Below are 26,061 nucleotides of genomic sequence, written 5' to 3' on the forward strand. Positions count from 1 at the left end.
ATTGATTTTCAGGTCACTAGGTCAAAGGTCAAGGTCACAGTGACTCGAAATAGTAAAATGGTTTCCGGATGATAACTCAAGAATAATTAGGCCTAGGATCATGAAACTTCATAGGTTCATTGATCTTGACTGGCAGATGACCCCTATTAATTTTCAGGTTACTAGGTCAAAGGTCAAGGTCACAGTGACAAAACAATGTATTCACACAATGGCTGCCTCTACAACTGACAGCCCATATGGGGGGCATGCATGTTTTACACACAGCCCTTGTTTAGCTTGATTTGACATTGAATACTTGGTGTATTGTCCAACAAGGGATAACGCTCACACTTAACTCTTGTTTAATATTAAGGGGCTTGAGCAACATCATCAGATCATGAAAACTACATTCTTTTTTGTCAGTATCAACATAAAATGGCATTATGTTATTAAAACATGATAGTTTATTACAGGTTCATATTGACAAAAAAATTATGCACCATATTGCCTTACAAAATGCTCACAATAAATGTTGCGTCATAAAAATCACATAGAAACGAGTCACCACGAATCGTATGACATAAATGCGCCACATGAATCAAATAATAAATGATACAAAAAGATAAGGTGATTATGTGATGATAATATTAACAAATCATACTATCACCTGATATCTATGCAATTGCTGTATTCTATGATAGTAAGACCGACTATATTACCAATGAATTGTGTATGATGATGATCATGATGGTGGTGGTTATGATGATGGTGATAATCACGAGGATAAGTATTGTTTTTATTAATATTATCATCATGATTTGTATTATTATTTTAATTACTCAGAGTTCTCATTCTCTTTTTATTTAATTTAAATCCCTATCATGAACCAATTACTGTACCACATTTCTTACTAAAACTTAAATGTCAGCATACACAAACCTTTTAACATGTCATGGCCGTACAAAGAATATTTATATTTACTTACAATATACATAGCAATGTTGAAATCAAAATTAGGCATTATGCTTATGGTGCAAACAAAACCAGTAGTATGTGGGGTTTTTCTACAAATGTAGTTTCTAGCTGCAATTCTTGTTAACACTAACCGAAATTATCCAAATAATGTTCTCTGTCTATGTAAAACTTTTGGTAGTACTTCGAACCACACTTATATATATTGTTATTATGACATGTCAAACGTTCCAAATGTCGGTCTTTTCACATCTATGTAGTAGATTGCCGTGGTATAATGGATATATGGTGTCCGTCTAGCGATCGGGAGGTCACTGATTTGATCCCCCTGTGGGAGCGTTCTTTCAATCTCCTTCAATAAAACCTAGTACTGGTTCTACGCAGGTCACCAAATAATGTAGCCTCAGGTGCATAAGGATCCCATAAACTTCGAAATACAAACACGCGCACGCACGAAATGAAGAATCGAAAACACGGAACGAAGTTGTGAGATTACGATGAGCGTTTACGAAATTTTCATCGCGATCATCAATCTCGTGCCCTCGCGTGGCGTTAAAGAGATATAACCAAATCAAAGCGCTGAAGGCACTGAAGATGTTCGCTATTGCATAATTCAACACGCAATTCATTTTTGAAAATCAATCGCAAGTTTGAAATGAACACACGCCATTCAACTTTATAAAGTGTGTGTCATAGCGCACGGGTCGAGTTTTGTGTGCACTTTTTATCATCCTTATTATTTCATAGAAATAACTAAGACAAAATAAAAACAACATGCTTTTTGGAAGTTCTGAAAGCATAGAAAGTATGATGAAAATGGTAATGATAACTTAATATAAAGAAAATTTGCAGTCACCATATTAAAGGAATATTTTTTTCTTATATCAAATGACTATCTCACCAAGAATATAAATTCATAATGAAAGTTCCGTGTACAAAACTTTTGATTTTTGACACCATATACAATTCAAAATATACAACAATCTTCGTATCTTGTATATGGAGGAATAAAAGTATATAAACATTGCTGTTTATGCTTTACTTATTACCCGAGCAGTTCACACGGTGTCAACAACGCTAACATAAACATAGGTATAGAGCACTCATGCGCTTTTAGGCGTAGCTGTTTCAGTTTTCATCTTAGTGACTTTTACATAACGCCAACAGACACGCATGAATATTTTCGAATATTTAATAAGCTGATTCGAGATACAACCTCTGAATTTTTGCTACATCACTGCGTATGTGCTCAATTCAAAGGATGTAGCACTGTTCAGTGTAAGGAATTCCGGACTACTCTCTGTATGCTCAAACGACACAAATTGTGGCCCTGTTACAATTACGCGTTACAATCCATCTCGCAGAATTTCACTTTCGCCTCCAAGATGAGAAAACAATCATTAGCGAAATAGTATAGTGTCACGATAAGAGAAAATCGTTTAATTATCATACCACGATGTTTGCCGTACTTGGTCAGCACGTCTGGAAATCATTCCTTAATGTGTGGATAGGCTGCCATTATTAACAAGTTTGCTATTTTCAATTCAATTTTGTATCAAAAAGCATTGTTCTTAAATGTGGCATTTTCAATTCGCAATGACATTTGTAATGACCCTCGTCATGTGAAAATGGGTCTTATTCCATATGCGCCCATCATATAAATAGCCCACTCAGCTATCACTCCTTCTGGTAAGGAGAAACATAACATATTGAGTGATTTTAAAGCGAACAGCATCGCCTATGGCCTGACTGCGCAAAAGCACATGTTGGGTTTAACAAACGCTTGCCGAAACGCATAAGACCCATTTTCGCATGACGTGTGATTTAAATGTGTCGAAAGAAAACTGCGTTTAAATCAGATATAAACATACGATATATTTCGATAGTGAAGAAAGATAGTCATAACAAGGCATATGAGGACACATATGAAGTGCTCTCCCGTAGTATATTTTTTATTTTACTCACACTAATGTGTGGTTTGACAATGCTAACACACATTTCATGCGGTGAATATGCAGCTTACAAGTGAAAAACACAACACAATAGTTACACTTTTGTTTAATTGTATTTAATTATTTAGAAAAGTAAATTGCTAATTTTATTTCAAAGTCAGCGTATACGCCGACTACATTTTTAAAAGACATTTATTGTTATAAATATATTTAATATAATATATTAGGTTGTTTTCGGTTTTAGCGATTAAAAAGCATTTTCGAGGTTGCCTATAGTATGCCTGTAGTAATTCATGAACTCATATCCAACTGTCTATGTATTGAGAACTGTGAATATAAACAAGCTTAACCTTCTACTAACCTTCTGCTATTGCATTCGTATTATTATTATAAATTGTTTGTTATATTCGGGTTTAGCAATTATGAAACTTTTTTTGTCTATCGTATCGCTGAAGTTATTGTTGAACTTATGTTCAACGTTTTATAAATTGAGAATATAAACAAAGACCTATAGATAATATGGGTCTTTGATATAAAGAAGCGTCAACTTTTTCCCGAATCTCTCATTTTACGACCTGTACTACGTCATTGAGTTGTATGCGAGAGCGTAACCTATTGCGTTGTTATAACCCGTAAACTTTCCTTTGTTTATCGACAGACGCATCTATTAATAGCCTCATATATCATGAATGCCAAAACAACCGGGAAAAAGAACCACGTGACCAAATAGGACGCAAAAAGCAAATACCATGCGACTACGACTTTTATTATGTAAGAAAGCTCCGCAATTCCTTTGAAGTCGGAGCCTTGTGATTGCTATTACTTAAATAATTGACCTCTAACTGAAGTAAGCAAAGGAAACGCAGCACCTAATTGACCCATTCCTTCTATGTGCGAAGGCAGATTGAATTTTACTAATGTATGGTTTGCCTATTATAACACACATTATAATGCGGTAAATATGCGACTAACAAGTAAAAAACACTAAAATTAAACTTTTGTTTTGAATTAAGTTATTTAGAAAACAAAATTCCAAACCTTATTTCAAAACAGCAAGACTACATTTTTTAGAGAATATTATTGTTATATTTAAATGTTTTTTTTAACAGTTTCAGCGATAATGAAACACTTTTTTATGTTGTCTATCGTATCCCTGTAATAATTGTTGAACTCGTGGTCAACGTATTATTAATTGAGACCTGTGAATATAAACAAGCGTAACCTTATACTACTGCGTTATTCTCACACGGACTCCCCTTTGTTTATCGCCAGCCTCAGATTTATGAATGAGCTGAGCGAAAATACTACGTCACGCACACGCAGCAGAAAGTGGACTATTTTAATCATTCATAAACAATCTCCTCCGCGACACGTACAATACGATCATTGTTCATTGATTCTTTTCTATAAAACACCGTTCCAAAATATTGAATGTAACACGAGATTAATATAATGTTGCAATTTGTGAATACACATAATTTGAGAACTCAAACCTCTTGCATAAATTATACAACTCTTTCTTGCGCGGATACGCAAGCGGGTATTGGGTTAATCATACCTAGTCGTATCGACCTGAATTTCACACTAAGCACTTAAGACGGGCGCTAAAGCGCCCATCTAAAAACGAAAACACGAAAAGATAATGCAAGATGTGAAATTAATCTCTTGATATTGCATCGTTTTACTGGGCTTTATCTAAACCATAAAAATTGTATGTTCACAAGACACGGATGTCTCCTCATTCCACCTGTTTCTCAAAACTCGTCGAAAACATGGACTAGGCTACCCAGGTGCAACAGTAAACATGATGGTTACAATAATCCCTCTAGCGCTACAAGCATCAATGTTGAATTATAAGACAAAAAGTTGGAAAGATGGACGGAAAAGGCAAATCAATCTGCCCCTCCCCACCCTCTGAAAGTGGGGGCATTAAACGGAAGCGAGACAATTCACCCCCAAGACAATTCACCCCCAGGAGACAATTCAACCCCTAGACAATTCACCCCTGCTCCCTGGACAATTCACCCCCAAATATTTTTTGTTTCCTTTTGCTGTTTCTTTAGGATTTAGTAATTACGAATATTTGTTTTCTAAGGTTCCGATAGTTTTTTGTATTCTATTTAATTTTTATAAAGTTCTAATAAAAGCATATAAAGATGTTATCAGAATTTCTTTCTTTTTTTCATAAAATTACTTGCAATTGAAACATAACTGTGCTTTTTATCTATTGATGTTTGATTTTATTATTAACAATATCTTATTATTGTTTTTATGTCATTAAATAATTAATTATGTTTTTCTGTTTTATTAAGATTGTTTTTATTCATTAAAACAGTCATATTTGTAAAAAGTGTATAAATAAATAATAATGATATTGGATACATTATTTGGAAATAATCCAATGTTTTTTATTTGATAAGTTATGCAAGATTTCGAAATTTTCATAATATTATATAATTTTATTTTTAAATGGGAAATATAATAATAAAATATGTGTCACATGATCAGTCAACAAAGTTACAACACCTAAAAACAACCTTTTTCACACCACTAAAGGTAACAATAAACAGATAATCTGTCAGGCATTCAGAGCTGATGAGGGTAGTTTTTATCTAGTGGTAAAGATAAGGCTGTTACTGATAGGGGTTGCTTAGAGATAAGGCTGTAGTACGGAATGAGTTAACATACCGGTACTGTATGATTGAAGTGGACTTGAATTGAGTACAATTTTTGTAAAAAATACATTACATTTCCAAACATTTTTAGTAGGACCATACTAGCGGTATTATAGTGGATTTAATAAATCATGAAGTACTCGAGTATAAGTAGCATTTAAAAATTATAACAGAAAATGGTGTGAATTACTGGATTTGAAATGAATACTGATATTTTCAGATTTAAATATGTTTCAATACACAACATTGCAAAACACAACTTCTATCACTAATCCTTCAATGAGAGAATATCCAACAACTTAATGGATAATAAGAATTAAAATAATATTTTTTTTTAATGAAACACTTATTTTTACAGGCAGTTAATAAATAATAATCAAAATATCAGGTGAACAAAAATGGAATTTTTTAATACAGGTATAACCAGGTATTAGAATTGCCCAGTCCAACATAATTATTTGTCAATGTGTGTAACTGAAGTCTTTGTTTATCTGTTTTGACACTTTGATTAATCTGTTTTGACACTTTGATAAAACCTTAATGCTTGATTGTAATACCCATTAATGGCAGGCTCCCAACCATATTAAATTTCCTTTCTTCAATTAAGGTTTTCTTATCAATTAAACCATTATATTTTATTACATTAATTATCCTATCTAACATGAATAAATAAGTAATGGTGATAATGTAAATTCTAAGAATTAAATGAAACTAATTAATCGACTTCAATATTTGACAAGTACTAAATTAAATAATAAAATAATAACCTATCTATCTATCTATCTTTGTATACTGCCAAGCAACCTTCGAGCATTATAGGCAGATGTATATTATCTAGTCCGTTTCTTGGGATGAACCAGTACTTGGTGTCTATGGAGGAGATAATGAGAACGCTCCCCGAGTAGAGAGCAAACCCACGAACTCCCGATCGCTAGACGGATCTTATAATATTATTTAAAACAAATGCACAAATATTATACAAAATACTTAATTTATTTCAATTTTATATGTTGTAACACAGTTTATAGAAAAATACATTGGTTGAATTGCATTTGACAAAAATCACAATGTCATCTTTCATTTACATACTACTGTTACTATTTTCACGTCAAAATTGTGCTGCAAAGTCAAAATTATAACCCCAAAACATCTGCTCACAACTTATTTTCGAATATGTCTTTATGACAAAAGCAAATGACAATAAAATCTCATATAAGAATATGGGGGTGAATTGTCTTGGGGGATAATTGTCTTTGGGGGTGAATTGTCCAAGGAAATCAAATTCTGGGGGTGAATTGTCCAGGGGGTGAATTGTCTTGGGGGTGAATTGTCTGACACCCCATTAAAAGGCGGACGACAGCAACACATATTTAAGGTAACAAGTGAACTTGTGTTAACGCTCGATTGGTCATTGTTGGCTCGGGTAATACTTACGTACCCCGGGTACTCTTAAAGGGGCCTTTTCACAGATTTTGGCATATTTTGAAGTTTGTCATTAAATGCTTTATATTGATAAATGTAAACATTGGATCTTGAAAGCTCTAGTAAAAATCAAGAATATTTTTTTTTTTAAAGTAGCCGGTACCAGGGCTCGAACCAGTGACCCCCGCAGTACTGGAGTAAGTCTGAAGTAAAAACGCATTAACCCTCTCGGCTATTCCGCCGGGTTTACACAGGTTAGGTATTTTATACGGTATATAAGCAATCTTCGTAGTTTCGTAAATTTAAACGACAACAACAGAACTCTCCAAATTATTCAATCGTTTCGCGTTGCAACGCTTTATAATTTTTAGGTTTTCAAATCGTCAAAAGATACATATAATGGCTATATTGGACTATGGTAAATGTTCAGTAATAATGTTTCCTCACAAATATCAAAACTAAAACGAAAATTTGCGAATTTGAAACAACTTTTTTATATTTTGTCAATTTACCAAACCGTGAAAAGATCCCTTTAAGTATACTTACACGTACCCCGGGTACGGTAAATATAGCTCGTTTGGTCATTGTCGGCTCGGTTACTACTTACATGTACCCCGGATACTCCTAAGTATACTTACATGTACCCCGGGTACGGGAAATATACTAAGACGTACCCGGACGTAACGTTAAATCGGTCGTTGTTGGCTATTTTTTTAATTATTTATGTTCACATTTATGTCAAATTTTCTCTTAAATGACCTCTATATTATCGAAACTCATACTCAAAAAGCATGTTGAAGCATTTTTATAAAAGAGAAGTTTGATTTAGATAAACAATATCGTTTTACGGTAATCGGTAGCGCATTGTACGACATCAGATTTTGGGCGGGAATACAAATCGGGTACAGTCTAATATCGACCGGGTACGTTTAAGTCTATTTACCGTACCCGGGGTACATGTAAGTATACTTAGGAGTACCCCGAGTACATGTAAGAAGTACCCGAGCCGACAATGACCAAACGAGCCCAAGTATCATCCCTGCGAAGTTTCGTAAAATCTGCTGAGCGGTTTAGGAGGAGATGTCCTTGTTGACGACGCCGGAGTGCCGCTTACTACAAAAGTCTACAAGAGCACTTCGAATAATTTTAACATTGACCGTTGGCATTTCATGAAAAGGGTTATCATATTATCTTTTAGCTTTGTATGTTTATACCAAGTTGCACTATTATTTCTTCTGTACTCTATCGAGGCATTTACTTCGCGTTATTCGGCTTTAGAACCAGTCACTTAATATTTGACATCAGTCTGCTAGTCACGCATAATCTTCTGATCATGTTTAATATGTTAACCAAATCAATGAACTTTCCGAATGATTTTATTATTTGTGGACGGACAGACCGACGAATGAATGGACAGACAGACAAATGGTACACATATAGCGAAATTTGCATACAAAGTTTCATTATCATGTCTTATTTTGTTGCTGAATGATACCATTATAAAGTTTTAATCTGTCTAAAGTTACGGTTGTCTGACCTTTGACCTCTTGTGAAAACCATTTATTTAATTTAGTTCTTCCATATACCACACGTGAATTCTTATATGTTAAAGACTCATCTGTTCTTTTGTGACTTTTCTTTAACTTCTCTTTCTAACATGGAACCAAAAGTTGCTCCGAGAAACAGTGAACTTATTATAAAATTCAACTCCTTTGAAGTTTGAAATCATCTCCAATGGATTGAGTTAGATTACCTTCAATGTATGCTGTTTGATTTCGAATTTAATTAAATCGTCACATACCTTCTTGGAAGGATCTCATTGCATTGAACTTGAATTGTGAAAGTAGAAATAGCTATGTAAATTTAATTACACCACAGAAACCATGAATTTGACTTCAAGTAATTTTGGTAGAATTTAACATCAGGAAGTCATCTACAAAAGTTTTTTTTCATATGTTCACGAATAAAGATCAGAAGTAGGTTAATATTGGCTTATTTGTTTTTCAACCAAGCTTAAGTACACATTGAGTTGTCGCAGATTCCATATCTTAGTTTCCACTTTTTTTTATGTATTTTTAAATGTCATAGTTGTTGTCCGAAGAAGTGGTGAAAAGAAAGTGCATATGCCCGATTGTTCTCACTGTTTTCATCAGCCTAGCTTAAATACTTTTTGTACGAGAAAAAAATGCAATATCGTGCATATTCCCCTAATAGCCCTGTATCCACGTACCGGGTATCAGCAGCCTGATCCGCATGGTTATGAGCTGTCGTAGGATCCAGATTTAAGTATTCATCCTCTGTAGCAAAAACAATCCTTATATTTGTAAGTCATAAAATATAAAATAACGTGCATATTACCCACGTACCGAGTTTCAACATCCTAGCTTGAGTACTTTTTAATTTACCGCCTGAATCACTTTCGGAAACAACGCGAAAAAGGTTTTCGCCAAAGTACTTTTGTTTGTAGAAAATCTATTCATCAGCTTCAACATTTATAATGGTTGTCATATCAACATCAGTATTTAATACAAGAAACCAAGAAAAAATTGGAAATGGCAAAAGTAATACTGACTGTTCCTATGTGACTATGAAGAAGCTATGTTATTACCGGCTTCCCATAATAAATGCACGAGTTTGACAATCATCGCACTCTATTCAAGTGCTAATAAGGGGCTGTACTCCATATCGTTAAAGGGATAAAGAACATGATTTCATTTTACATCATTGAATCGAACGCATTAAAACGTCATTAACTTGTCTTTTTCTTAAAACAATTAAGTAACAGTTAACAGTATCCTCGAAAATATTACATTATACGATATGTGTAATTAACTGTGAATTATAAACACCGTATTAAGCATACCTGACTTGTTTTGACATCTCTGAAATTTTGGACGAATAATGATTGCACAATAGATGTCACCATATTGATTTATGTACTAGTAATATTTTCACGATGTATCAGACATGTATACAGTGAGTGGTAAATTATAAGCTCGCTGTCTCATTAATATATCTCCTTAATTAAACTGTTGTTTATGATTGAAGGTCTATGATTTGAAGAGTTTTACAAATTATTTGGGTTTCATTTTAGGCGCATTATACTTTCCAATTTCCAAACGTCGGGTCACAGCAGGCTTTAAAAGTATTATCAGGGTCGTATAGAGAATAGTTATACCAACTTTAAAAAACAAGTGATTTTTTTATATCAATATAATATTGCGTCTATATACGTTTAAATATAATATATTCAAGGAGCGGTTATATTTTTGTTAAATCATTTTATAACAAAAATGTTTAAGTTGAATTGAAAATGCGCAATCGTATGATAGAAATAATATTTTATCCTACAGCTAAATGATTTTATATAGCACAATACGACCCATAAAGAAAAGATAAGGTTTATCCCACACCTTGCTTTATCCCACACCTAGGCATGTATGGAGGAAGGTCATATTACTCGGAAGCAACTATAATCATTTTACGTAAAATCGAATCAGATTCAACAAAACAAACAATTTGATACCCAGATGTAATATATTTTAAACACAAAATGCAACACAAACAGAAAAAAACATTTTGTACAAATATAAAGCGCGCATGCTCATGACGTCATTATAAACACGTCAAACGACAAAAGTTAGAATTCGCAAGACCATATTTTACGCCACAGCTGACAAAATCACTTGATTGCGTCATTCAGGTCATTGGGTACGCAGTCGTTTAACGAGTTAACGAGTGTGTGTGTTTACGATGGATTATTATAACATTTGAATGTGAATAACAGTGTTGGGATATAAAACTGGAATGAAACTCGTGAGACTGCATTTTCGATTTCGTTAAAATGACGAAAGTACTCGAATAACGCGATGTTTTGTTGAATAATTGATGGATTAAATTGAAGACAAGTGTCAGTGAATTGTTCTCTAGACTTTTCGAAGGAAATCGATGTTGAATTAAAATTGTAATTTCTTTGATGAATAAGTCGTTCCTTCGTCAGTCGATCACAGAACGTCTATCCACAAAGAATTGCCTGCTTACACCCAGTGCTTTAAAATGTAAAAGATGGATGGCGATAAAGAAATGTGTCCAGAATTTTAATTTGTCATGAAAGCAAATTAAACTTAACGAAAATAAACATGGTTATTCTACACAATTCGGTGAGTTGAACACTAACCAGTAGATGTTTTACTACTTTACGTCAGTAAGTTAAAAGTGTTTAAAAAGAAAAGTTGCGTCTGTGTTCTATTTAAGTGTGTAACATTTGGAACGCTGATTAAATTTGAATCGAGGCGTATAGGCTAAAGCGATATTTTGTCTCGTTACTCTACTTTTGCGTGGCATTCTTAAGGACTATTTCGAGTTCCGTAAACGGGAAAGATCGCTATTAATATATGGCCTACTACGCAATGTTAGATCCAGTTAATTCAACGTGTTTTTGCTTTCATTTTATCAATTAAATACTATTATTTTGATTGCATCAGGAATAAATTAAATTTAAAAAAAAACGGGCAAAAGCCCGCGAAGCGGGCGTTGACCGTTTATACATATGGAAATTTAGACATAAAAAATACACAAAGGGATGCATCTCAAAAAAATTTGCCACGCGACATATATTTTCGCGATGCTATTTATGAACTTGAACAAATCAAAATCACTTTGACATATGCTAAATCACGTGTAAATACATACCTCAGGAAAAAATATATAAATGACATCATTATTGTGTAGCGAATCGCACTAAATATTCTCGCATTATATGTTTTTGTCCGCTACATGAGACCGTTTCAGAATTAAGAGTACACAATTATCTCCCCTGAATACTATTCTTCTTCATGTTCTGTCTCATAGACTGGTTCACTACATATAGTGACAGTCTTAACCAAACACAATTTTGGTAAATATAACCCGTCTAAAATGTTTTACCTGAATCTCCGATTTCTTTCGAATGTATTTGCTTTGATCTTTTCGATATCTTATTGTTATTATTATCCTGACAAATCACAAACGCTTGTTAAAAAATTAATTTGTTTTACACATTATAGTTGGCATCTATATTCTAGCAGTTTTCTCGCGGTATTTCAATAACGAGACCCTACTGTTAACTTGTCGGAATTCGTGACGCATTTTCAATTCGCTCTCAGACAGCAGTTTTACGTGTGATCATTAGCAATATTCTGGTAAGTTGTGGTTGTTATCCATCAGAAATACATTTATTCACAAACTATAACGATATTCCGATTTAACTTTTTAGTCTTTTGGCTTATTTTAAACGTATTTACACCTTGTCTGCTCGCACTTGGCCGATATCCCTAAAGGTTACATATCACTATATAAAGTTTAGGCCTAAAACCACAAAATCAAATACCGTTGGATTTTCGTACCGACTTTTTTCGTTACAAATCTTTCAGATTCGAAATGAAAAAAAAACACAACATCATGACTTTTAGAAATTGTCTGCATCATTTATCAAATTTTAATTTTTTATAAGCTGTTTGCCAAGGCAAGAGCTGGGCATCACACACCTCCAGCCATTCTATTGAGCAAAAATGACAGTTTTGGTTTCCAGAAATAAACAAAGAAGGGATTCCTGAACTATCGATGTTTCCAAGCTATACACACAGTTATTTGCTGTGGTGATCTTATTATTTGGTTCTGTTGGTTTACTTGGATGGAACATGTTTAAACTTTTATAGAACTTTGAAAAGTCTATATATATCTGTATATCTATAAACAAAAACAGAAATGGCATTATAAGATCAGATGTGCAAACATTGTCAAAGGGTTGTCAAATTAACAATTTGAAGGCAATGATGCTGAAGAAATATGAAGATTCCCTAGCAAATTTAGTCTGTATATTGACAAGTGTCTGCCAGTAAATGTCAAACTAGTAATACAAAACTTACCAAAAGTATGTAAAAGAACTAAGTACCTGTTGTGATCAGTTTTAGTAAGATAGTGTAATTCTAAACAGTAGCAAATAGCTTGTTTAGTTAGTGCATAATGCCATTAACATGATTTCTTTTTTATTGTGTAATTAATAAATTTGTTGTTACTTGTTGTTCCATGAAAAATGTTTTATGCGCTAGTACAAAATCAGCATTGTTATCCCCACCCCACGCTTTATGGAGAAAAAATGGGGATATTGTGGTTATCTCCGTCTTCCGTCCGTCTGTCCGTCCTGGCCACTATCTCCTTCTACACCATAAGCACATGGTAGCTATGGGCATATGTGCGACCCTGCACTATTTGGAATTTTGATCTGACCCCTTGGTCAAAAGTTATGGGGTGGGGCCGGTACAGAGATTTTCACTCATTCTTTTATATTATTTTACATGAACTTCTTCATTTCTACACCGATTTACTTCAAATTGATATTGAACACCTCTTATGACAATACGGTCAATCTCAACTATGCATGGCCCCATTACCAATCCTGGTGCGCCCGCCCACATAGACCACGCCCACCCAAAATTGCCTTTTACTATAATTTATGTATAATTTGTTCATTTCTACACCGATTCACTTCTAATTGATACTGAACTTCTCTTATGACAAAACGGTCAATCTCAAATATGCATGGCCCCATTACCAACCCTGGGGCATCCCGCCCACATAGACCACACCAACCCAAAATTGCCTTTTACTATAATTTCTTCATTTCTACATAGATTCACTTCAAATTGATACTGAACCTCTCTTATGACAATACGGTAAATCTCAACTATGCATGACCCCATTACCAACCATGGGGCGCCCCGCCCACATAGACCACACCCACCCAAAATTGCCTTTTACAATAGTTTATGTATAATTTCTTCATTTCTACACCGATTCACTTCAAATTGATACTGAACTAATCTTATGACAATACGGTCAATCTCAAATATGCATGGCCCCATAACCAACCCTGGGGCACCCCGCCCACATAGACCACACCAACCAAAAATTGCCTTTTACTATAATTTCTTAATTTCTACATCGACTCACTTAAATTGATACTGAGCCTCTCTCATGACAAAACGGTAAATCTCAACTATGCATGGCCCCATTACCAACCCTATGGCGCCCCGCCCACAAAGACCACACCCACCCAAAATTGCCTTTTATTGTTATTTCATTATTTCTACACCGATTCACTTCAAATTGATACTGAACTTCTCTTATGACAATATGGTCAATCTCAACCATGCATGGCCCCATTTACACCAACACTGAGGCGCCCCGCCCACATAGGCCACATCCATCCAAAATTGCCTTTTACTATAATTTCTTCATTTCTACACCGATTCACTTCTAATTGATACTGAACTTCTCTTATGACAACATGGTCAATCTCAACTATGCATGGCCTCATTACCAACCCTGGGGCGCCCCTGGGTCAAACATGCGGCGTGGGGATCCGTGTCGGCCTCTGCAGCGCCATTTCTAGTTAATTTTGTAAAAGGTAATAAAATGTTACTTCATTGATTCCACAGTTTTTCAAAAGATAACATCACTTTGGAACTTCATATACATAAATATCCTTGTAAGTTGATGATAGTGTTTTAGTATTACTGATTGTGTAACTATTATTTTATGTGCAAATAAATGAGTTGAAGCATTTTGTATCTCCACACAATACCACACATCTTTTCATATATGTACTGAATATACATGTATATACTAACATCATTTACATGCTTCTGCTAGCGGCTTACCCAAGCAAGACAATGACTTCTTAAGCGTAAGAATTCCCGGGTACATTTCAGTAAATGTTCTGTACCAGGTGTACATCTAAGTTTACTTAAGAGTACCCCGGGTACATTTAAGTAGTACCAGAACCGACAATGAGCAGTACTTAGTGTCTTAAGGGTGATCTTAAGAACGCTCCCACGTAAGGGATCAATACAGGGACCTCCCAGTAACTAAGCAGACACCATATCCACTATACCGCAGCCACCGAACCAGCTTTAAATTCCTGCGGCTTGAAAACACACAAAATTATAAGATGCTAGATCTTAAAGCTAGGAACATGTTACTCGTTTGAAGATTGCATTTTTTGGATGAATTGCTTTATTTTTGAAACAATACTATTTTGAAGACAATAATGTAAAATATTAATTATTAAAAATACATGGTTATCAAAGAAGCTTTTGCCCGTAAATTAGGTAGCACCTATAATCATATTATTGTAGGAATATTAGAATACTATGTAAGTGTGATTGTGTACTTAAATTTATCCAACTCGTCTCAGAAAGGCTTACAAGGTTCGGCAAGACTCGCCATGTAAACCTTTCTTCACTAGTGGGATACATTTTAGTACACATGTTACTCGTTTAAAGATTGAATTTTTTGGATGCATTACTTTATTTTTGAAACAATTATACTATGTTGAACACACTAATGTAAAATATTATTTATTAAAAATACATGGTTATCAAAAAAGCTTTTGCCCGTAAATTAGGTAGCACCTATAATTATATAAATGTAGGAATATTAGAATACTGTTAGTGTGATTGTGTACTTAAATTTATCCAACTCGTCTCAGAAAGGCTTACAAGGCTCGGCAAGACTCGCCATGTAAACCTTTCATCACTAGTGGGATAAATTTAAGTACACAATCACACTAGCATAGTATTCTCTATTGTCTACTGAACTGGTTTTTGTTATATATCAGCAGTCCTTTGATTGTGATAACGTCAATGAAATAGCAAAGAGCATAACGAAATTTACGGGTAGGTTTCTCATTAATTTTACTATTTCGTGAACAATATTTTGAAAATTTGCTAAATAGGTTTAGCATTACTATATTACAAAACACATGTAACGACCTGATGCAGTCTATATTACATAGTAAAATCATTATTTCTGAATTATTTTCTCACGTTATCAGTGATCTAGTTTCGTTTTCCTTGTATCATGTGTATGTTTGTTAAAAGTAATTTGCCATTTCAAAAAATACTATGAATATTTAAAGATAGAATGTTTAACGCGTTATTTCTCGATATGACTTTGATGATTCAACATCATTTTACACTGATGTCTTATATAAGTAGTGAAAACGGAGAAAATTGTAATATATAATTTTAAGAGACTATATCAAGGGCACACTGCATTCCTACAATATTTCATTAAACCCTTGTATATAAATGCACCTTAATAAAAATATTAATTACATTTATCTAATATTATACCAGGCAAAATAAGAAAATAGATTTACATAATGCAAAACATATAGTTTGAAATTGGATATTAACAGTCTTTTGATTGTAATGACGTCATTAAATAAAAAAGATCATAACGGAATTTACGGGTTGTTTTTTTTTTGTTTTTGGCGTCGCACTGTAGTGCGGCGACCCGTATGTGATACGTTTTTTTTTCGCTTATGGGAGGAGAAGTTATTTTACGGATCAATGTATATATTTTTTTTGGACATTTTTATTAAACTTAATGGATGCCGCGTGTTGACAACGTTAATTAAAATTTCTTACATCACTTAAATATCTAATAAAAAATAATCGTGTTTTTATATAAACAAATAAATGCAAACAACACATCTATTATCCTTGTATTTTAATGGTTGTCTATCATTTGCCCTAAGTACTATCCCTACCACATATAAAGCGCGAAGCGCGACACGTATTATTGATTGTAACAATGAGTTGCAATAAAGGAAGCAGCCGCTTATCAAGGAGGAGCTGTGTCCCAGCAACCCGTTTCCCAAGAGTCAAGCACTCCTCGGAGTTTTTTTAAGAACCACTTATAGAGCGCGAAGCGCGACACGTATTACTATCCAGGTGGTATGGACCCTTTAGCATTATCCGACCATTACGTCCATAGTTATCTTCCTTAGAATTTGAGAAATTTTGAAATCTTTGTTCAAAGTCCAAAATTTTCATCCGATTCTTCCCAAACTTGCACAGGGTTTTTTTTATCAATGAGAACCCAACCCAAACCTTATATTATCATTATCCGACCATAAGTCCAGAATTATGTCTCTTTGAATTAAAAAATAAAAGTGAAAAACTGCTTGGTTAGATGATTATGTCAACATTTTTCATTCTTTCCAAACTTACATTGTCTTCATATCAATGAGCATTTTTACCTCATTTAAAATGAGAAACATCGGGACAATAAGTCCAGAATTTGTTTCTATTAAATTTGAGAAAATAAAGAATTGCCACTTGTTTAAAAGATATCACAACTTTCGTCTGAATCTTTCTAAACTTGTTAAGTGTTTTTATATCAGTATTACTCGAATCCTATTGAAAATGATGAATATCGGAGCAATAAATCTATTATGATCTTTTACTGAATTTGAAAGTAATGTGAAATGCAGCTTCTTTATGCAATTAACAGTTTTCATTCATTTTTTTTTCAAACTTTTACAGTGTTTTCATATCAATGAGTACTCAACCCCTATCGTAAATGAGCAACGTAAGAATAAGTTCAGAGTCATCTCCCTTTGAAGTTGAGAAAAATATGAAATTACGCTTACAAGATGAAGCATATTTTTTAAAACCTACACATTTCTGTTCCATTAATAAAAACTGCACACGGATGCCAGTAAAAAAAGGAAACCAATGTAAATAAAATGAACTATGAAATATTTGGGGGTTATAACACAACATCATAGATTACACAGGTGGTTAGCGTGTGGCTGTGATACTAATTAGTGAAAACATCATTTTGAATGATAAATTATCATATTATAACGAAAAATCAACTTTTCTGAAAAAAAAAATCACTATCAAATATATATAGATGTTTCCACTAATTATTATCACAGCCACACGCTAACCACCAGTGATAGATAATGGTTATTTTGGTGTTATAACACAAAATCATAGATAATGGTTATACCAGTATCTTTTTCTATTTTGTTTAAAATAATCGGCACATATATTTATATTTACAGAAGAAAAAAAATCGTTCGATGTATCTTCATTGAGTGCTTTTTACACTGAAATTCCCGACGCCCTTTGATGCTTTGCATCAATATTTATCTTGTATCATTATGTGATACATCTATTAAACAGTTGCTGAAACGGGATGAAATTATAGATCAAAAACGCTTCTAACGCCCGCGTGTTGTATATATTTCATAATAGAATTGTTATGTCTAACAGATTCCAACACCAACGGGAGTCCGTTAGTCCGAGACTCTTTAAATGAGACTCGGACTCCTTGTTTTGTGTCAAGGAAGTCCATTGGACTCATTCAAAATCGTCTTTGAATTATAAAAAAATCCCTTTGTTTACTTATCCGTTTCGCAAAATCAGAATGCCTGCACAAAGGTTATCTTACTAAGAATAGTCATAGTCGAACACTGTCTATAAAAACTTTTAGCTGCATTTGTTTATGGTCATTGTAATAATTTAATATTCATCTTGTACATACTGCAGAAGGAAGTTTTTAATACCAAGTACTTACCGCACACTTCAACCACTTCGTGATAACCGTAAGAGTTCTTCTTAACAATGAAGATTAAAGAGAGCTGGTCTATTATCGAGTTTGTCAGAGAAGTGTCAATTCAAAACTTAGTCATGTCGGAAGCTTAGTCAAAACTGCTACAATACCATAATTGTGACTGCGCACTTAATAAAGTTTTTTTCTTTTATCATAAGAAAACGCTGTCTGGTCAACAGTTTTGTTTTCAGAAGATGCATTGCGTATACTTTTTAATGTTTTATTATGATGATACTTTTCTTGACCATTTTATATTGTATGTAAGCGCACAAAAAAGAACATTATGTTTACCCGTTTTTGTCAAACTACTTTGAACGTAAAGGACCCCAGTCTATTGAAAAAATGGTGGAATAAAAACCCTTTTCACAGTGCTCTGGCATAGGTTAGACAGATGGACCGAGCAAGAGTCCTTATTAGATATAATGAGCACAACTGCTTACAGTGAGCTTTTGGGACGACATTTTGCCCATTGTTAATTATCGTTCCTGCATTGTCTGTTGTCAAAATGTACATTGTTAATACTCAAGTGATCATATTTATATGTATGGAGCAAACACTATAAAAATATCTTCTCTGAAACCGCAAGACCAAAAAGTTTGGTTTGTGGCATGTATCATCCTATTGTTGTCCTCCACCAAGTTTTGTTTAAAAACCGTCCGTTGGGAAAAAAACTGGCCACGCCCAAGAATGAAGACATTTATTTACGTGTAAACTTACACAGTCCGGAACTAACATTATTTATAAGAATTGTATAGTCAATATCGATCACTTCGAAAAATCGTCATCTTTGAAACCGCAATGGTCAGGGGTTTGATACTCGGTGTGTAACTTAAAATAGTTTTCCTCTTTTTTTTTCTTATAATTTCTCTCAAATCATCATGGTCAAAACTAACTACACGGAAGTCCTTTCCAATTCAATTATTAAAAAAATCCCGTTTCGCGAGATCAGAATGTCTGACCGAAGTGTGTACGTTTGTAATGTATTTTCGTGGTAATCAGGTACACTTATGCGAACATGCATCGATTTATTCGTTTAGTATGAAGTCTTCTGCGTTGTTTGATACCAAGATTGTGCAAATCGGTTGAACATTGATGAAGAAGTGAACCCCGGAAATTGGCTGGTATGCCGAACTGAGCGATTAAAGGGTCTACGTCGCATATATCTTGTTATATATATAAGTACAACAATTGTTTTCGACTAACTTTATTTGTCATGTTATTTTGTATTACTAATGGACAATTTTAAGAGTTTTGTAGGGGGGTAGCAGCTGGGGGGAAGTGTGTAGTAGCTAATGCCGGGTTTTCAAATAGTCAAAACATGCATATACTGGCTGTTTGAAAGCATGCTAAATGTTCAATATTACCGTTTCCTCACAAATATCATAACTAAAACGTAAATGTGAGAATCCGAAACAACTTTTTTCAATTTTGTCAATTTAACTGAACGTGAATAGGCCCCTTTAAAGAAGATATTGTTGTATATTGTGTATTTGTTATGTGAATGTCAACACTGATGTGAAGGCGATATCACAAGATACACGAACTTCTATTCTACAATTTTATTTAACATATTTACAGGTAGCATGTAAGCGTCTATACAGTTGCGTTGCTGGATAGCTAGTGTGCAGGGATTATCGCCGGGCTTTAGCGAGAACTCTTAACACGTGGTTGATCACGTGGTTGTTATGATGTTCTGATAATACAACAGATATCGATTAAAACAACGGTCTTATTTCAGTATAATGATTGGTAATTAAACCTGTCCATATAAGGACACGACGTATTAAATACTCACACATATGAAGTCAACATTTAAAAAATGCCAAACCAACAGGCCCCATATAAAATAATTTGTATGTCAGACTTCATAAAATATGTTCTCAATATGTTTATTGTATATGCATAATGAAACGTTCGATTAAAAACCATTATTCCAGGATTTTTGTACTGTACGTAATTATAATATAAGTACTTTTTTTGTTCACGTACATGAAATACGCTTTACGGAAACTCGATTGAGCGTTCAACGAAACACCTTTCATTTATTTATTTCATATTTTAACAATTTGTAAAACATGGTACATAAAACATGCATAACACATAAAATAAGTTTTATCTGCTGCTGGAATAAGAAATAGTAAACAAATAAATTACCTGCATCTCATATTTAATAACGGTCCTTCGTTCTCGTACTCTGTTGTTTATGTTATTTTAGAAGATAATTGCCTCGTGCTTTTATATCTATCGCCATGGCTGACATGAACCTGTTCCAAAGGACTGTGCCAGGGGAATTTGAAGTGTGTGTGCTGCAAGACAGCCTAGTTCACTCCGAAGCCAAGCTGTCCATAGAATGCTATGAGACCGACGAAACTCATGGTAACCTTTGAAACTGTATAAGGTCATTGGATCGTTTTTAGCATACACCAGTTGGTTTTCCCTCTGCCCGTTATGTCTGTCTGTCCATGGTTCAGACCGGCCGGCCGCAAAATTTGTCAAATGTCCTTATACTGTAACATAAATAGACAAAAACAACTTCAAACTGCATTTACCCAACAACTTCATAAGATACGACACTAACACTTTGTATAATTATTTGGCGATATGTTGCTTTTTGTCTGTCAGTCAATTCGTTACTCTGTTCATACATCTGCCCGTCGCTTATTCCGCAGGTAAGTTATCTATTTAAAAGTGCATAGAATATGAATATGAAACTTGGTTTACATATAAGAATTTATAAATTGATTATGCATAGTCCTTTATTACTTCACGTGTCAAACCTCAAGTGACTGTGATGAAATAAGAATTACACATAATAATACATTTTCCTGAGTGCACAAATATCATACTAGTAAAATAGGATTGTTTAAAAACAAATCTTTCTATTGCTTAGCGTTTTGGATTTCATATTGCAAAATAACAAGTGTGCAGATAAAAAGAGCTATGAACGTAAAGTTTATTTTGAATAGGTTGGGGTGCCTTTCTACGATACTTTCGTCAAAGCCGTGTTTTAATGAAATTCACATCAGCGGCCCATACGATTTAAAATAAATTAAGTATAATAATGGTTTTGACTAGTCGTACATGAGAATCTGTAGTTTTATATGAAGGGTTATATATGCTATTGTTACTTATATGTCTCGATTGTTCAAAACTGTACACTGTTTTCTTTCAGATATAGCCCTGAAAAAAATTGATTCAGATACAATAAAACTTGCAATTCCATACTGCATACCCGAAAAATTCACAATATCTGAACTTGAAAAACGAATTATTAAGTGTTAAGAAACAATTGTTGCAACCAAGACAAGAACAGTTGCTGTAAATATCGACGCGGTAAAAACCTGGAATAACACAGGATTTGTGTATATATTGTTGAAATGCTTTCACGAATATGCACACACCAACCCGAAGTAGGCCTACTTAAGAGTCACTGTGTGTAGTACTCAACAGCAAGTATGTGAAAGTGCCAAGAAAGCATGTGCAGAATTATTGAGCATGTTGAACGATAACGCATCAGAAGGTAGTTGGATTCAAATATTTAACAACACTGACAATATGCCATACTACACTTTTCTCTTTTTGTATAATATCTATTTCAAGAAAATGTAAATTATAATACCTGAATGAAATTAACGGAAAAATAGGATCATGTAAACATTAAATATTATTCAACCTTTAAACCAGCCATATTACTAATGTACTCCTTATATAGACGCAGAACAGGCTTTATATTCTGCCAATGATTTCGATCCCAGCAAGAACCACAACATAGGTGGTATAAAAGATTCAAGAGGCAATACAAATGTACGTATACGTGTGCACCATATTAATCTTTTATGTCAAGATGACATGTCGCGCGCGATAATCTTAAGTAGATGATCGATTTTAAGACCATCCTTAAGTTCGTTCCTGAGTTATTTACGTTTCTGCAGTAAAGTGATGAGACTCATTTAAATGTAATTGGTCCATCGAATGATATAGAAATAATTCGAGCAGAAAATTTAAAGGCACCTCTTATGGTTCCTATCAGAAATAAACACCAAAATAGCCATAATACACAGCACTAGTAACTTAACTTGATTGTGAATATTTCAATATAACACACTGAATGGTGTTAGTAAATGTCTGATAATAATACGTGCACTAGACACTAACTTATTTGGGTTAAATATCAGTATAAGAAAGTTCACATACTTATTTGTTTGATGTAGCTGAGGAAATATAATAGATACTGGCATGCCCACATAATATTATGACACTTTCAATAATTTATAGTAGTGACACACAGTGCGATTTATTTATACGTTGTGTTTGTCATTGTAAAGCTGTTCTACTGATTCACATATTAAGTCCTTAGTAATAAGTGAAATAACGTTGTGTTGCCATACCATTAATGCATACATGCTTATAAAATTAGGGCATTTTGAAAACTATATAAAGGCGTAATAATGATGCATTTCCACATTTCTAGTAACATTATTAAGTTTTTCGTTTCTCCGGCAATTTCAGAAAATATGAAAAGCATTTTAATTTATAGGATCTAGTGTATGAATTTCAAAGTTGATTAGGTCCTTCATACGCTTTAAATACAACTTCAATACAACTTCAATAAAAATAATCAAAATAACAAAATAACACGAAGTTACGGAAATAACCAACCAACAGAATTATGGGTTTTAGTATCAAAATATTTTATGATCATTTCAATCTTTTGAGGATATATTTATTAATAACATAACATTTTTGTTGATAAAAATGACATTTCTCATTTAATATTCACTGTTATTATAAAGGGCTATAAACATGAAAAAAGACTCAGTTGGAGAATAATTGTTTCATTGTTTAATTATATTAATACAAATTATATTAATAAACAAAAGACAAACTTATTTAAAAAGTGTTAAAGTGAGTCTTTTAGCCTCGTTGCAACTCTTCAAATTATTTTAACAAGACCAACTTTAACACGCTAAAACCCACTTCTGTTTTTAAAAGAGACCAACTTCTTTTGTGAAAGACTCGTTTCTGAAACAAACAGACACACTTAAACACACATAAACCAACTCATGACTAAAAAGACTCACTTTTCACACACAAAAAACAACTCCTTACAGGGCAAAAATCGCTTAAACACACATCTTCTTAAAACAAACAACTTTAAATTCAGTTAAACTCACATAGAACTCGCTTTAACTAACAAAAACCAACTTCCACACAGAAAAAAAAACACAGAATAAACACAGTTTTATGTTGGTTGAAGTGAGTTTTGGTATGAAAGTGTATTAATTTATGCCGTAAACAATTTTCTGGCCATCAGAACACATGTTGTTGTTTATAATACGTAGAAGAGCAAAACGTTTTTGTGTTTATGTCATACTTTTTGATGCACAGTTGTGTGTAAGTAAACTTGTGATCATCCTTTGCAGTCGTCATTCGATGTCCAGTGTGTGGTTTGCATCGTCAACATTTAGGTCGTTTCCATTCAGGTCACATTTGTCATCCAATCTTGATGAAACTTGGTCAGAAAGATCATCTAGACAATATCTAGGCAGAGTTCGAATTTAGCTCAATTGCTACCAAAATCTAAATCCCCAGGTCAAATCTTATAAAAACCTTGTTACAAATTGAGAACAGCAAAATGTATATCTAGACTTTTTCTATGCTTATTTCGTATCTGGATCAATTCTTCCTTAAAATAAGGGCAGCCTGTCAAATATTATTTTAAAAAACTCAAGAGGCCACATAAATGATTAAATCTTCATGAACTTTGTCAGAATGTTTTTTATTGTTTATACCTAGGTTTATTATACCCCCATTACTATCTGGGTCAGATGCATACAAACGGTCACCAGGTAAAATCTTTAATAAAAAAACATGGTATAAATGTTTATCTTTATAATATCTAGAATGATTTCAAATAGAGGTCATGTGCTTCCAAAACACTAGGTTACTAGGTCATAACTTACAAAAACACAAACTATTTCATCAAAATATACATATACATTTTCTGTCAATACAACAGTGGCTACATTCAGTTACATTCTTAATGGCTTTGACAAGAGTGAAATTGCAATTGTGGTGTAATCACACACCTACGTGTCTGAAATGATAAAATTTGCTGAATTATATTGATGCATTTTTCATGTTTTATAACTTTTTTGTTTAAAAAGAATACAAAAACATAACCAAGAAGCAGTTTTGTGCGGAAACGGTATTACCAAACAACTAATTTTATAAGTGGAAAACTGTTCTAACTTGAGTTGGAATAGTGTTGCACCAAACCAAAATTCCCCATAGCTACAATTTACAACAGGAAAACTGTTCTAACTCAAATACTGTTAAATATCTCTTTTAGTAATTTTTAAAATTATTTCATTTATGTTTAATTACACGTTGAAATGGTTTTTAGTGATATAACCCAAAATATGTGTTAGATTTAAAAAAGTATACATAAAAGCAAGTTTTTTTTCTTATTCTTGAACATTTTTGCAAAACATAGTTGGAACAGTGTTGCGCTGAACAGGCGGTCTGATAATTCATTACATTTTTTTTCCACAGGCTTTCAAGAAAGCAGAAACAATGGGTAAGTATTGCTTTTTTTGTTATAAATAATTTCACAAATTAAGCTCTTGCCTTAATTCAAAAAAGATAATTTGCCTCTTGCATATGTGGTAAACTGTTATTGTTAAAGAAAAATAGTCTAAAACTAAGGAAACTTTCAAACTTTCGTGTAATTTACTTCCTTCTTTTTTCAGTTTTTTTTAAAACAACAAAGGGCATATATAATGTTAAAACTGAACAATTTGACAATTTAATCTAGAACAATTTTCTGGGTTAAAAAATGAAGTAGCTTTCTTGAACACTTATTTTTCTGTTTTAGGTGTGTTTGCTCCTGTCGGATATATATGTTTGCAAGCATTTGCAAACTTCTTGTTATTATTTTTAATAATCCATTTGCACAGCAATTGCATGTTTACATTAAATTACGTAATGTAAAAAATATGATCATTTATTGTTTAGCTCACCAATGATTTTGTTGTTGCATTGTGGCCATTGTGCATTATCTACATTTATTCAGTCATGTAACATCTCTTTCCCAATCATTATCAAACTTTTTAAGCACATTCCACGTATGAAAATCTCAAAAATGTTAAAAACTTATTAATGTTAGGTCAAAAACGGGTAAATGTCAAATTAAAAAATATACATTTTTGACACTCAAGAATTAAAATTTATTTCCCAATCTTATATTAACTGTATACAACATTGCTTTCCATTGTAAAATTGGGGCCTGTCACCATTCCTTCCAGATTAGCAACATAGGTCTATCATGGACGTAACATTTATTATACTTACATTTTTCAAAGGTCATTCTTCAATATCCGGCACAAGACATGCTCCATCGAAACCAGTTGGCGAAGGGCCGAAAATGAAAGAGTCCATTAATGGCACAAGACCGAAGCAGTCTTTAGCTGTACACAAATCAGGATTTCTTGAAGGAGCAGCTAATTTTAGAGAAATCTGGACATCAGAGCGCATCCGAGTGTGTGTGTACTCCTGTGATATATTGAAGACACGTGTTGACTGTATAGTAAATGCAGCCAATGGACATC

General features: G+C 33.4%; 1 long non-coding RNA gene across 1 annotated transcript; it reads left to right on the forward strand.

Annotated features, from left to right (window-relative positions):
- The first annotated feature begins 20,653 nt into the window (after positions 1-20,653).
- Positions 20,654-22,257, forward strand: LOC127841528 (uncharacterized). Its single transcript, XR_008031052.1, has 3 exons — positions 20,654-20,827; positions 21,624-21,971; positions 22,164-22,257. It is a non-coding gene; the product is annotated as an uncharacterized LOC127841528 (long non-coding RNA).
- The last annotated feature ends 3,804 nt before the right edge of the window (positions 22,258-26,061 follow it).

This window comes from Dreissena polymorpha, chromosome 8 (assembly GCF_020536995.1).
Source record: "Dreissena polymorpha isolate Duluth1 chromosome 8, UMN_Dpol_1.0, whole genome shotgun sequence".
In the NCBI taxonomy this organism is placed as follows: domain Eukaryota; kingdom Metazoa; phylum Mollusca; class Bivalvia; order Myida; family Dreissenidae; genus Dreissena; species Dreissena polymorpha.